The sequence below is a fragment of the Ictalurus furcatus genome, chromosome 21 (genome assembly GCF_023375685.1).
Source record: "Ictalurus furcatus strain D&B chromosome 21, Billie_1.0, whole genome shotgun sequence".
In the NCBI taxonomy this organism is placed as follows: Eukaryota; Metazoa; Chordata; class Actinopteri; order Siluriformes; family Ictaluridae; genus Ictalurus; species Ictalurus furcatus.
This window is the reverse complement of record NC_071275.1, coordinates 17,401,002-17,414,404: the sequence shown is the minus strand read 5'-3', so window position 1 is coordinate 17,414,404 and position 13,403 is coordinate 17,401,002. Positions and strand designations below refer to the sequence as shown.

Below are 13,403 nucleotides of genomic sequence, written 5' to 3'. Positions count from 1 at the left end.
ATAAAATTCGAATTCTAAATTCTTGATGATTCCTACCAGTCAGTGGTAAGGCTGAATCGGTTTTTCGCTCTGCACAACAAAGGAAAAACCGCCTTCGCGTCAACACAGACTTCAGGGTGAAACTTTTCCACGGGCGTCCTCCGGTGTGCTTGTTGTCCAGAAAAGCTGAAAAGACTCACGCAGCCCAGCCAGGAGACGCCAAATATTCGTGGAAATTAGACAACACTAAAAGGTGTAAAAAGGTTTATTACAGAAAGATGGTTAATGCAGGATAGGATAACGAGAGCGCTCTGACGCCCTTGTAATAAACCACTACTATATATATGAAACTCAGAGCATGACATAATTCTGTGTACCCATAAGAAGCAGTTTGAGGCAGTTCAAACAGGCTTTTTTTTTAGAATATTCGAAGATGTTTAGATGAACCTTGAAAGGAAGAACATGTTTGTGTCTCTGTAAGCAGATAAACATTTTGTACTGCTCTCAGTGACATAACATGGCCTTCTTAGGCGTTATCCTCACATGAGAATGAAACAGAACAAGAACAAACTTATTACAAAGTAAAAATGAGTCATTTCCCTCACATTTCCCCCATTTCATCATTACAAAATATGATAACTAAAATTAACAGAGAAATTACAATGCTGAGTACATCAGAACTTCAGAATCTTTTCACGGTTCAACTGAATTCAACATGATACAGACATAATGGAGGTACTAAGGCTGTTTTTGTGGATATAAAGTATCCTGTAGTCAAGCAAGCTCATTTAGGGTGAAATGAGAGTCGTCATGGTCAAAGGAATATTTACAATAGGTGTGAAATGGATGTCAATGGGTCGTCATCGTCAGTGTCACTGGGAGGACCTGATACCCAGTCAGGTTTAGGATACAAGTCAGGTTGGTCATCATAGGGATCGTAATCAGTCTTTGTCAACATCAGCGTTTGATCATTAGTGATTCCAACGAGCGTGAGAGACAATACAAGGCAAAATGAGCAAGATGAAGAATTATTGCACCTATTGATAGACAGACGGTTAATATCCATGAGCCCCATCCCCCGAGTACTGAGTTCAGCCAATCAAGCCCCATCTCGCTAGTTGCGTATCGCAGACCGCATGTGTTCAATGATAGAATAATCATTATGTGTCTGTGTGACGAGGGGACGTGTGACGTTGTGTGGGTGTGTATATGCAGATCGTTGCTCGTGAGCGTAGGTCCTCCTAGAGGCCTCTTGATAGAGAATCACTTTCTAGTCCTCCTGTCGAAGTCTCGTCTTCTCCAGCTCAATGCTTGGCTCTGGCACCCTCCTACAGTGGCTGGCACGCATCCATGTGGCTCTCTGGTTAACCTTTACCACAGAGCGAGTGACAAAAAGGATCTAGAATGGCCCCGACCAACATGGCTTGTTCCACCTGGTCCTGCGGAAGTCCTTGATCACGATCCACTCTCCGGGCTTCAGATCATGCAACGGACCAGTGTTTGGAGCTAGAAGTGCTGCCTTTACCTGCTTGTGGATAGAGTGCAGAGCAGAGGACAGGGTTGCACAGTAATTTAACAACGCATCATCACATGCTGCAGCGTCGGGAAGAGGAGCTGTCACAGGTCCAATTCCTGTGTGTGGAGGTCTCCCAAACAGTATCCCAAAGGGGCTAAGCCCATCCCAAGCCTGTTTCAGAACAGTATTTCCTAAATCTGTTTTTCAGTGTCCCAGTTTCTCTCTCTACCACCCCACCACTAGCTGGATGATATGCACAGTGCTGCTTTAATTCAATACCCAAATATTCACCCACCTACTTAAGGGCATGGCTCACAAAAGGTGTGCCATTATCACTGGAGATTATCATTATCACTACCGCGTCTGAGTCCTCTTTGGACGTAGGGACGTGGCCTTCTCTACCTTCAAACCTCAACCCATGTTATGAGTTGCATAAACAGTGTAAACAAAAAAATTATTTATTTTTTTAGAGTAATTAGAGAAACCAATGCTTTAACGCAGCTATCATTCCCACTTTTGACGCATGGTCCCTGCCATGCGTCAACTTTGAAGACAAGGACAGCCCTGGGGGGCATCGCCAAACTCCGTCAACAACCGTGCAGCCTACTTTGTGCCACACAGCCTTTTCCTCGTCCGTAGCTCGTGCTTGGAGGTCTGAAAGCTGTAAAGAAGGAGTGGTTATTTTCTTTTGAGTTTTGGGACCATAGCTGCAGCTGCTTGCTTTGCTGCACTGTCTGCTCGAGCGTTTCCTAGGAAAACATGGTCTAATTTGTTAGTGTGTGCATCACATTTGCATACTGCAATAGTTTTGGGGAGTAGGACTGCGTCCAGCAGCTCAGAGACTAGTTTGTGGTGGGCTGTGTGTGTTCCTGAACTCGTCAGGAAGTTCCTGTGTTTCCAAATTGTCCCCAAATCATGTACTACCTCAAAGGCATATCTACTGTCTGTGTAGATATTTACTGACTGTCCCTCAGCATGTCTTCATGCCTCTATGAGGGTGTACAGTTCAGCTGCTTGTGCTGAAAGGTTTGAGGGGAGACTTCCTGACAGACCCGTCTCGTGTGCGGTCACTACTGCATAGCCCACTCGATTTTTACCTGTCTCTGGGTCACATGACACTGACCCATCCACAAAAAGGATCAAATCTGGGTTTTCCAATGGAACATCCTTCAGGTCGACTCTAGGGGAGCAGAGTTCGTTAGTCAGTACGACACAATCATGTGGTTCCCCGTCTCCCTCTGTTGGAAGAAGAGTAGCAGGGTTAAGGACAGTACATCGTTTTATAGTGACATTCGGCATGTCTAGTAGTATAGTGTTATGGTGCAGCCACCATTGGGTGGACAGGTGTAAGGTTGTCTGTTCAAGTTGGAATAACAACACCTCATGTGGAACCAAGAGGATCAATTCTGAGTAACCTACCAGGTCTCTGGATGCCACCACAGCTTTCTCAGCTGCTGCTACTACACGTACACACGGGAAACTCTCTAGCGACTGGATCCAACTTACCTGAGAATGAGCTGTCCACCCTGGTGCATATGCCATCTCTCTGAGCGGTGCTTCTAGACTGGAATAGTTTAGAATGAAAGATCTCTGATACGAACACATACCTAGGGTAGAAAGAACTTGTTTCTTCGTCAGAGGCTTGGGAATCTTCTGGATTGCAGTTACTCTTTCAGCAGAGAGTTTCTTTCCCTTTGCAGAAATGTCATGACCCAAGAAATCTCACTTCTTGTTGTACATACTGTAGTTTGGAGAGACTGGCTTTGTGTCCCTCTTTGGCAAGATGCTGCAACAATTTAATGGTGTCAGTTTCACACTGTGCCCTGGAGAAAGTGGTAGAGGTGCTAAGCTGTCCTTTAGCATTTGGTTGTATATCGTTAGTGACTCACAATACCCTTATCACAAGCGAGTGAAAGTGTAACGATGTCCGTCAAATATGAATGCAAACCGAAACTGTCTTTATCAAGAGATATACTGAGAAAACGCATTAGCTAAATCTACGACTGAAAACCATTCGCTATTTGCTGGAACCTGGCTTAATATAGTGTAAGAATTTCGCATGTCTGGAGGTCTCTGTTTGACTGCTGCATTAACCGCTTGCAAATCTTGTACAAATCTCCATTCATCAGGTTGTGGGGGTTTTCTTGCTTTCTTTACCGGAAATATTGGAGTGCACACTGACGAATCAGGGCAGGGAACAATGACCCCTGCCTTCAATAATGAATTGAAATCTGGTCCAATGCCCTCAATAGCTTCTGATTTAAGAGGGTATTGAGATTGTCTGGGCCTAAAGTCAGATTTGGGTGTGATCACGACTGGTGGTCGTGGTTTAATCAGGCCTACGTCATGTTTCCCTTGGGCCCACAGCCTGAGAGGCACCTTCTTCAATTGTAGGTGTATCTCTAGGGGTGTGGGGCTTGTCCCAAGGTTCAGGAACATTCCCTTGTCATGACATATTACATCCAGGTTAACCTTGCACATTTCCAGAAAGAATTTTTTTGGTCTTTTGGTCTTCCTCTCCTCTCCTCTCCATCTTTCTTTCCTTTGCCTCTCGTAGGAACTTCTCCGTGTGGATTGCATACCTTTCCACTTGTGTGAGGTTTCTGGTCTCCCAGGGGATACATTGTTGTTTGATTATAGCGGCAATTTCTGGTTTCATGCCGTTCATAAAGCTGTTTCTGAGATGTGCCTCCCATGCTGTGACGGCCGCCTGCCCATCTGCCAGAGCGTCGGGTTTCTCCAAGCCTGAGTTTGCGTCATGGATCTCAGTGAGTCTGGACAGGTACTGTGATACAGTCTCTGAGTCTTGTTGTTTACACATCGCTATTTCTGTCATGTCCATTCGCACAGGAAAGTTGTTCGCCAGCTTCTGCTGGAACACTGTGATTTGTGCTCTGTACCTTGCGTTGACTCCATCACCCCACTGTAGGTTGATCAGGCGGACATCGTTCTCTGGGAATTCACATGAAACCTTGACCCAGTCCGTGCCAAGTTTCGCCATGAGCAGTCATCGTAGTTCATGCGTGGTGGGTCTGAATTCTCTGCAGAATATCTGAAGTTCATCCCCAAACTTTCATCCTCCTACTTTACGGAGAGCCGGCAAATGCGTCATGCTGCTCCTGATGTCTTCCAATGTCCATGGTCTGTGAACTAGTGTAGGGCCTCCTTCTCTGGCCACTTCTAGCATTGGGGCATTCACCATGGTGTGCAGTGTCCCTTCTCTGTCCGATTTTGTTGGTCTGAAGCCCTCAGGCAGCAATGTTGTTGGTCCCTTCACTTGGGATCTCGTGTGTAACGCCACCGGTGAAGCTAGGATGGCTGGCGCATAGTTCCATGGGGGTTGGTGGCTCAGTTCTAACAGGTTCTGATAGAGTGGCGTAGGCTGGGCTGCTTCATCGTGAGGAGGTGCCTCTGAAACTGCAGTTCCCTCCCTCCTTACTGGCTGTGGGTGTCGCAGTGGGGCAGTGTCCAGGTCGGGATCGGCTTTCTTCAATTTAGCACACTGAGAAACAGATGAGGGACCTACCTGACATTTTTTCTCTCTTTTATGTGCCTCACTCTGCCATTCCACAAATGTCTTCCAGTTTCCACTTCGCTCTTTGTTTTAGGGGTCTCTCTCTCTCTCCTTTGTCTCCAAATTAAGTTTCAGTTGTTCTAACTGTCTGAGGCTAAACATGATATTAGGATCAACATATGAGCACCCTGTCACAGGATGTGCTTTGCTATATGTTTTTCCCATATTTTATTTTATTTTATTTTATTTTTATTTTTACTTATTTTATTTTATAACTTTCAAAGTTTTAATCAATTTAACCTGCTATGAAAATCAAGTGAATATGCATTCTCGTGCACAGACAGAAAAGGTTCAAAATGTGTGCCAAGTCTCTAGACATTTAATTTATCATATAACCTATAGGTTCAATAGAGCAAACCTTAAGAATGTGAAAGAGTTTACCTGTGAGGGCGAGTCCACATACAGTAATTTGGTAGGACTTACAGTTTTCTCTTCCCTTCTTCTTTTTTTTTTTAAAAATTATTATTATTATTATTATTATTTTTTATCTAAGTAAAATTTACTTGTGCGTTAAATTTGCCAAATATATCATGTACTGCTGATATGATGGAATTCCTCAATGGGGCATGCTACTTGATAATAATCTGCCATAAAAATACTGCGCCTCTTGCGCTTCTTAATAAGTACTCTCTTTACTTGTTTATTCCTCGAAACGGACTCTTTCCGTTAGCAAATAGTTTTACCGTTATTATCTCTCTCTGGGGCGCACAGTGGCTTAGTGGTTAGCACGTTTGCCTCACACCTCCAGGGTCTGGGGTTCAAGTCCTGCTGGGGCCCTGTGTGTGTGGAGTTTGCATGTTTGCATGGTTTCCTCCGGGTACTCCAGTTTCTTCCTCCAGTCCAAAGACATGCATGGTAGGCTGATTGGTGTGTCTAAAGTGTCCGTAGTGTATGAATGGGTGTGTGAGTGTTTATATGATTGTACCCTGCGATGGACTAGCACCCTGCCCAGGGTGTACCCCGCCTTGTGCCTGATGCTCCCTGGGATAGGCTCCAGGTTCCCCGTGACCCTGAAAAGGAGTAAGTGGTTGAAGATGGATGGATGGATCGCTCTCTCTATATATACCTGTTGGTATATATCTTAGTTTTGAAGCTGTGATCTAAGAAACACCAATATCTCTGCTGTCGCAGAGGCGAAGTTCCTGGAACTTCTTATAAGAAATCGCTCCATGTAATACTTCTCTCAATGTAATACACGCATTTCTTATATCATTGACTCCCTTCCATACAGACAGCAATACACAATGACTTCATAAAATTCTAATTCTAAATCATTGACTCCCTTCCATAGAGACAGCAATACACAATGACTTCATAAAATTCTAATTCTAATTCTAAATTCTTGATGATTCCTACCAGTCAGTGGTAAGGCTGCATCGGTCTTTCGTGTGTCTGCACGACAAAGGAAAAACCACCTGCATCGGTCTTTCGTGTGTCTGCACAACAAAGGAGAAACCGCCTTCGCGTCAGCACAGACCTCAGGGTGAAACTTTTCCACGGGCGTCCTCCGGTTTGCTTGTTGTCCAGAAAAGCTGAAAAGTCTTACGCAGCCCAGCCAGGAGACACCGAATTGTCGTGGAAATTAGACAACACTCACAGACTCGTCCTCCGAAGGTAAAAAGGTTTATTACAGAAAGATGGTTAATGCAGGATAGAATAAAGCAGGATAGAATAATGAGAGTGCTCTAAAGTCCTTGTACTAAACCACTACTATATATATGAAACTCAGAGCATGACATAATTCTGTGCACCGATAAGAAGCAGTTTGAGGCAGTTCAAACAGGCTTTGTTTTAGGATCTTGGAAGATGTTTAGACGAACCTTGAACAGAAGAACATGTTTGTGTCTATGTAAGCAGATAAACATTCTGTACTGATCTCAGTGACATGACATGGCCTTCTTAGGCGTTATCCTCACATGAGAATGAAACAGAACAAGAACAAACTTATTACAAAGTAAAAATGAGTCATTTCCCTCACAAGTTCTAAGGCATTACCTGAGCAAATAATGAGCTTGTCTAATAACATTTAGTGACATAATATAACATATGACTGATACAGCTGAGGTTTACATAAGTTTACACACGCCTTGCCGAACCTGCAACATGTTAATAATGTAATAAAAAATATGAGGGATAATAAAAATTCATTTGGTTTTTTATTTAGTCCTGCCCTGAATAAACTATTTCACATAACACATGTTTACATGTGTCACAATAATAACTGAATTTACACAAATGAAACAGTTCATTATTTTGTTTAAAGCACTTTTTTTCATTATTTTCAATTATTGGAAGTCACCCAGGCCCTGAAGCAGCAAAGCATCCCCACACCATCACACTACCTCCACCATGCTTGGCTGTAGGTCTGATGTTTTTTTTGTGGAATTCTGTTTTTGGTTTATGCCAGATGTAACAGGACCCCTGTCTTCTAAACAGTTCCACTTTTGACTCATCAGTCCACAGAACAATCTTCCAAAAGGTTTGAGGATCATCAAGGTGTGTTTTGGCAAAATTCAGAGGAGCGTTAATGTTTTTTTGGGTTAGCAGTGGTTTTCACCTCACCACTCTTCCATGGAGGCCATTTTTGCCCAGTGTCTTTCTGATAGTGGAGTCATGAACAGTGACTTTTATTGATGCAAGAGAGGCCTGTAGGTCCTTTGATGTTGTCCGTGGTTCTTTTGTGACTTCCTGGATGAGTTGTCGCTGTGCTCTTGGAGGAATTTTGGAAAGTTCACTACTGTGCAGAGTTTTGTCCATTTGGAGATAATGACTCACACTGTGGTTTTTTCGAGTCCCAGAGACTTTGAAATAGTTCTGTAACCCTTCCCAGACTGATGTATTTTAATCACCTTCCTCCTCATCATTTCTCGAATTTCTTTCAATTTTGGCATAGTGTGTTACTTTGTAAGATCTTTTAACTGACTTCATGCTCTTGAAAAAGTTCTATTTAAGTGTTGATTTGATTGAAAGGGGTTGCAGTATTCAGATTGTGTCTAATCCAGCTGAACCCCATTATGAATACAGTTTCATAGATTTGGGGAATTAGTTACAACGGGGTTCAAATGCATTTTTCACACAGGCCCAGTTGGTATTGGATAACTTTTTTGCTTCAATAAATAACATTATAATTTAAAAACTGTATTTTGTGTTTACTCAGGTCGCCTTTGTTTTATCTTAGATTTTGTTTTAATTTCTGAAACAATTTAATATGAAACATATACACAAAAACAGAAGAAATCAGGATGGGGAAATACTTTTTCACAGCACTGAACATGTTTCCAAGAAGACAAAATAATTACAATTTACACTTCGTATCCTGTTCAAAAGTTTACACCCCCTTGGTTCTTAATGTGTCGCCTTCTTGAGCATCAGTGAATGTTTGCACCTTTTGTAATAGTCGTGTACGAGTCCCTCAGTCGTCCTCAGTGTGAAAAGATGGATCTGAACAATGTATAAACGCTGTTGGAAAGGGCTCAAATATGCAGAAGATGCTGGAAAAGTAAAGAATGCGCAGGACCTGGAGGATTTTTCTGAAGAACATTGGGCAGTTTAACTGCTCAGGATAAACAAAGGACTCGTGAACAACTAACACAAAACATGAAAACATTCGTTAATCATCCAAGTAACGACACACAGTATTAATAATCAAGCGTGTGTAAACTTTTGAACTGGTTCATTTGTGTAAATTCAGTTATTATTGTGTCTTGTGGACTATATGTAAACATGTGTTATGTGTATATAAATAGCGAATTCAGGGCAGAACTCAGTAAAAACTAAAAAACAATTTTTATGATCCCTCTTAATTTTTTTTGTAAACTTTGTATATAATACCATGCTAACTGACATATTTAAAATACGATAATAATAATGATAATAATTCTGAAAATAAGTTAGTAACCATAAACTAAATGAACTGGGTCAATCAGGGAATTGTAGCTTTGAAAAAAGAAATACAATTTAATATAACTTAAGGAAAGAAAGAAAGACGAAGTTGTGAAGGCTATAGTGCAGTGAAATAACGTCGAACTACTTAATATATTTATTTACTACCAATTTTTAAAGTCTCTCTCTCTCTCTCTTTCTCTCTCTCTCGCCCTCCCTCCCCCTGTGTGTGTGTGTGTGTGTGTGTGTGTGTGTGTTTCCCCAGCATGCCTGTGTGTTTACTCGGAGAAACTGAAAGGGCGGAAAGAGAAATAGTTGCTGTGTTACTCGATTATATCCTTCATTAGAAAATTATTGCAGATATTAAAACTACTGATTGAGGAAATATTTGGGAATGACCCGCACAATTAAACACACTAAACCCGCATTTCTAACACCACGTGCTTTGACCTGTACTGTGTGACTCCGCGCCGCTAGGCGGCGCTACAGCAACTCCCTCTCTCTCCCAAATGCACAAATACAACCTAACTGAAGTGCCTTTAAAAACAGTTACTGATTTAATTATTTTAAAACGAAAGTAATAACGTAACTAGATACAGAATCGCATTGTACATAAAGCTTATACTTGTAAAAAAAAATGTCACAAGTTATACGAAATATATTTTTATAGTAACTAAGGGAACAATTTAGCCCTGTACGAAGTCTAAATGAAACACGGCTCATCTGTGTTGCCTTTATTTTTGATTAACGGTTGAACGTTTCGCCTGAGACTAATAGAAAATATTGATTTTGCCTCCATCTTGTGGTCGCCGTGTGTAACTGCATGTCTCTGCTTTTCCGCCTTTGTCTGATTTACCTGCAAAAACCTGGAAGTGTTCAAAGATAAAGACATCATTTCTTCTAAACTGAAGAACACACGCCAATTATAAACAAACAAACAAACAAACAAACAAACAACAATATTAATAGCAGTAAACTATTTCAATCAGCTATTTCTGACCTTCCTAAAAAAAATTGCATTGCAATAACTGACTGCTGCAACAGCAATTGATGTGGCTATTATATAACAACATAAATATCACAATATCACAATGTTCAGGAAGTTTAAGCAAACTATTTATTTATTTATTTATTTATTTTACATAAAACGAATATTTTAGAAATATTTATACATTATTGTTTATGTCGCCAATACTTTTAGGTTTAGTACTCGTTGAATAAATTGCTACCTTGCTAAAGCATTTTACTTTTGCTTAAAAAAAAAAAAAAGTCAGTAGTTTTGTCATTAGTACTAAGTGTAACGACGCAACCATGCAGAAATCTTCCGCCATATTAACATTACACAGAGCTTCATAGAGCTGAACTCGAGGCAATCTCTCTCAAGCACACAAAGCCCAGAAAAGCAGCATGAGTGGAACATTTATTCATTATTCGTGGGTTTAAATAATAATAATAATAATAATAATAATAATAATAATAATAATAATTTTACAGCAACTTCATGAGGTTTAAATGATCCTACATCCTGAGAGATAACCTGCTCAGGTTAACTGCAGCGTGCGTCGCGTGCCACTATACTCTATCTCTTTCCAAACCCCAAACAGTAAATAAACCTCAACCTAACATTACTTCTGGACGTCATTTCTACCTACGAGTTAAAAACAATCCCTCCTTTAAGAAGTAAATAAACCCAAGCGCTGTGTTTTTATTATCATTATTATGATTATTCCATTATTTTTATTGGTTGTAATCCGACAGTATTAGATGAATCGAATGCTTAGCTGCACGCGGACAGGGAGGTTAGGCGCCCGCGCATGCGCAGTAGCACTTTGGGCCATATTGGAATGAGGTCGTGAACGACTAACGAAGGCGGAAAAAAAGAGAGAGAGAGAGAGACGGCATCTATTAAAGGAAGGGGGGAAAAAAACTCTTCGGAGGTAAGAAACAATCCGAGTGTTGATTTGAGAGTGGTTGAGAGTTTAATGCGTCGGATGAGTGTGTTTCTGAGCGGGTCGAGGGTGCTGTTTTCTTTCTCGGCTGCTTTTTTTTTTTTTTTTTTTGGAAATCAAAAAATCCAAAAATAATAAAAGATGACTTGTGCTCGAATGACGTTCGGGTTGAAGTTGACTTGGTTCCGGGCGGTTTTTCGAGCTCGAGCCTGCGCTCGCATGGAGCGGAAAAACGCACGAGAACATCATATACATCATAGCACGCGCAGTTGGTGTTATAACGCGGAAAAGAACGTGCTGTAGTGCGGGGTCTTTATGTGCGAAAGTTGCTTAAATCGGCGCGTATGTGTGGACACGCGATTACCGGCGATTTCTCTGGAGCAGGACACTGCGTCTAGACTCCAATCATCATCATCATCATCATCATCATAAATACATGCATGAATAAATAAATAAATCATCAAGACGTTTATCTATTTTCTAAACGCTAATACTAGTGTGTGTGTGTGTGTGTGTGTGTGTGTGTGAACCCTGTGTGTGAACCCTGTGTGTTTGCTCACACTGAAAGCCGTTTCAGAGGTTTGGGGTTGCATAAGAGCACCATATCTGCAGTTCCTATATTGTTGTTGTTGTTGTTGTTGTATAGCATTTGCTTTCACCTTCATAGAGAAGTTCCCTGGTGCTGCTCCACACAATTAATCATCCTCATTATTATATTTAATAGTCAAGACTAGCGTTGCTGCTGTGCACGCGGTGTAATTCCACCCTTCAGAAGTTTTGCATGGGTTTCTCTGACATAAAGTCCACCCTGACACACATTAAAACATCTTCCTGTTGAGCTGTTTCTACTGGGTTCAGGTGGTCATCTGGTGAGAAGTTGGGAGGTTGTGTGCAGTGCTGACGTCACAGGGTGAGAGTGCTGTGGTAGGGGTGAAGGTGGTGGTGGTGCATTCGCATTCTGAGATGCTTTTCTGCTCAGCACGGTTGTAACAAGTGGTTATGTAGTCAGTACAGAGGAGTGCATGGATTGTTATTTGTTTGTTTATGATATTTTTTTTGGTGATCGCTGCAGCCGAAAATGCTTCGATTTTGATGCGGCGGGGTTTTTTTTTTTCTTCAAAATTTGCGATGCGACTTGTGAAGTTTTTTGTTACGTTTATGTTTGTTTTTTTTTTTTTTTGCGTAAAACTACTCGGATTGGTGAAATTGCGATTGTACAGAATTGTTGTGCACGGTCTTACGCGGTGACGTTTGTCGGAAAATGAGACCTTTTAGCTAGGGATGCACCAAATGAAAATTCTTGGCCGAAGCCGAAACCGAGTAGAATGAAAAACTTGGCCGAATACCGAATGTGCTTTTTACTATTTTGTCTTGCTTTTCAAAGAAAAAAAAAATCAATTACAAAAACTACAATTTCAAAATGTTTATTTAACACTGAACATTTTTTTTTCATTCCAGCAGGCATAGGCTACCAACAAGGCACAATATAACTTTAAATAAATAAACGAGTAAAATAAAAATATTTTGATGTGGTCATCTTTGAGCCCCCCTTGAATAGCCGATGTTCGACCTGTAACTGACTGCTGAAAGAATGGAACGCTGTAGCCTACGACTAAAAAGTGCATGAAAAAGTGCATTGACGAGTGCAAAAAATGGTTCTATTGGGTTCTATACGGCTGATTATATTGGGGATATATACCGCTCGCGTCCCTGTACACCTCGCGGCTGATTATATTGGGGATATATACCGCTCGCGTCCCTGTACACCTCGCGGAGTATTATAGTAGATATAGGATTTGTCTGCCTGCCCTTAAATAAATACGTCTTTACCTGCTTCCGTACTCTACTCCCTTGACAGAATACTCCGGAACAGAAACAAAACAAACGCACGTGTCCACAGTAAACATCCGAAGAGCACGTAGCTCGTGCACGTAGCTTGCACGTGCGCGCGCCCCCTCATCGAGGTCGTGACATTCGCGCGTCTCACTCTGGTTGCTAGGCTATTTGGTCGCGTCATCAAACACGTCACTGTTCGGTCAAATTTATTCGGCCTTTTCACCTATTAATTAATTATTAATTGATCATTTCGGTTGCCGAACATTCGGTGCATCCCTACTTTTAGCTGTACTCATGTCGAACCAAAGCTGCGGAAAATCAATTTTGAAAAATTGCACGCTCCTCAGAATATCGCCGAGTCCGCTCGATTTTGCGTTCATTTCTGCGATCGCAAAAGCGGGAGATCCTGGAGGGAATGGTTATATAAAGTGAACAATAGGAAACAACAGGTTTCTTATACCAATCCTGGTTCTGTTACTTCAGAGGGGTGATATGATCACATGCAACAGCAATCGTAATGTTGTGACGTATCCGAATATGAGGTGTGGTTTTTACACCAGCTTTTATCATAATTGCTGAATTGTAGCTACACTAGCAATTAAGTAAGGAATAGAACTTGACATGGCGTTGATGGAAAACTAATTGACGAACGATCTCCAGATGTTAA

At 41.4% G+C, this 13,403-nt stretch overlaps 1 protein-coding gene and 1 long non-coding RNA gene across 3 annotated transcripts in view; one reads left to right on the top strand and one right to left on the bottom strand.

Annotated features, from left to right (window-relative positions):
- Positions 1-226: 226 nt before the first annotated feature.
- Positions 227-6,506, bottom strand: LOC128624926 (uncharacterized). The gene is made up of 2 exons (XR_008388862.1): positions 6,426-6,506; positions 227-6,217 (listed from the first exon to the last, which is right to left on the bottom strand). It is a non-coding gene; the product is annotated as an uncharacterized LOC128624926 (long non-coding RNA).
- sfmbt1 (Scm like with four mbt domains 1) overlaps positions 6,198-13,403 on the top strand; it is a 36,659-nt gene continuing 29,453 nt past the window's right edge. Inside the window, exon 1 of one of the 2 annotated variants that reach the window (XM_053652803.1) lies at positions 6,198-6,683. The gene's annotated coding sequence lies outside the window, so the exon portion shown is untranslated. Of the gene's footprint in view, positions 6,684-10,582; positions 10,889-13,403 lie in introns of those variants that run through there. The other variant, XM_053652802.1, reaches the window with a different exon arrangement.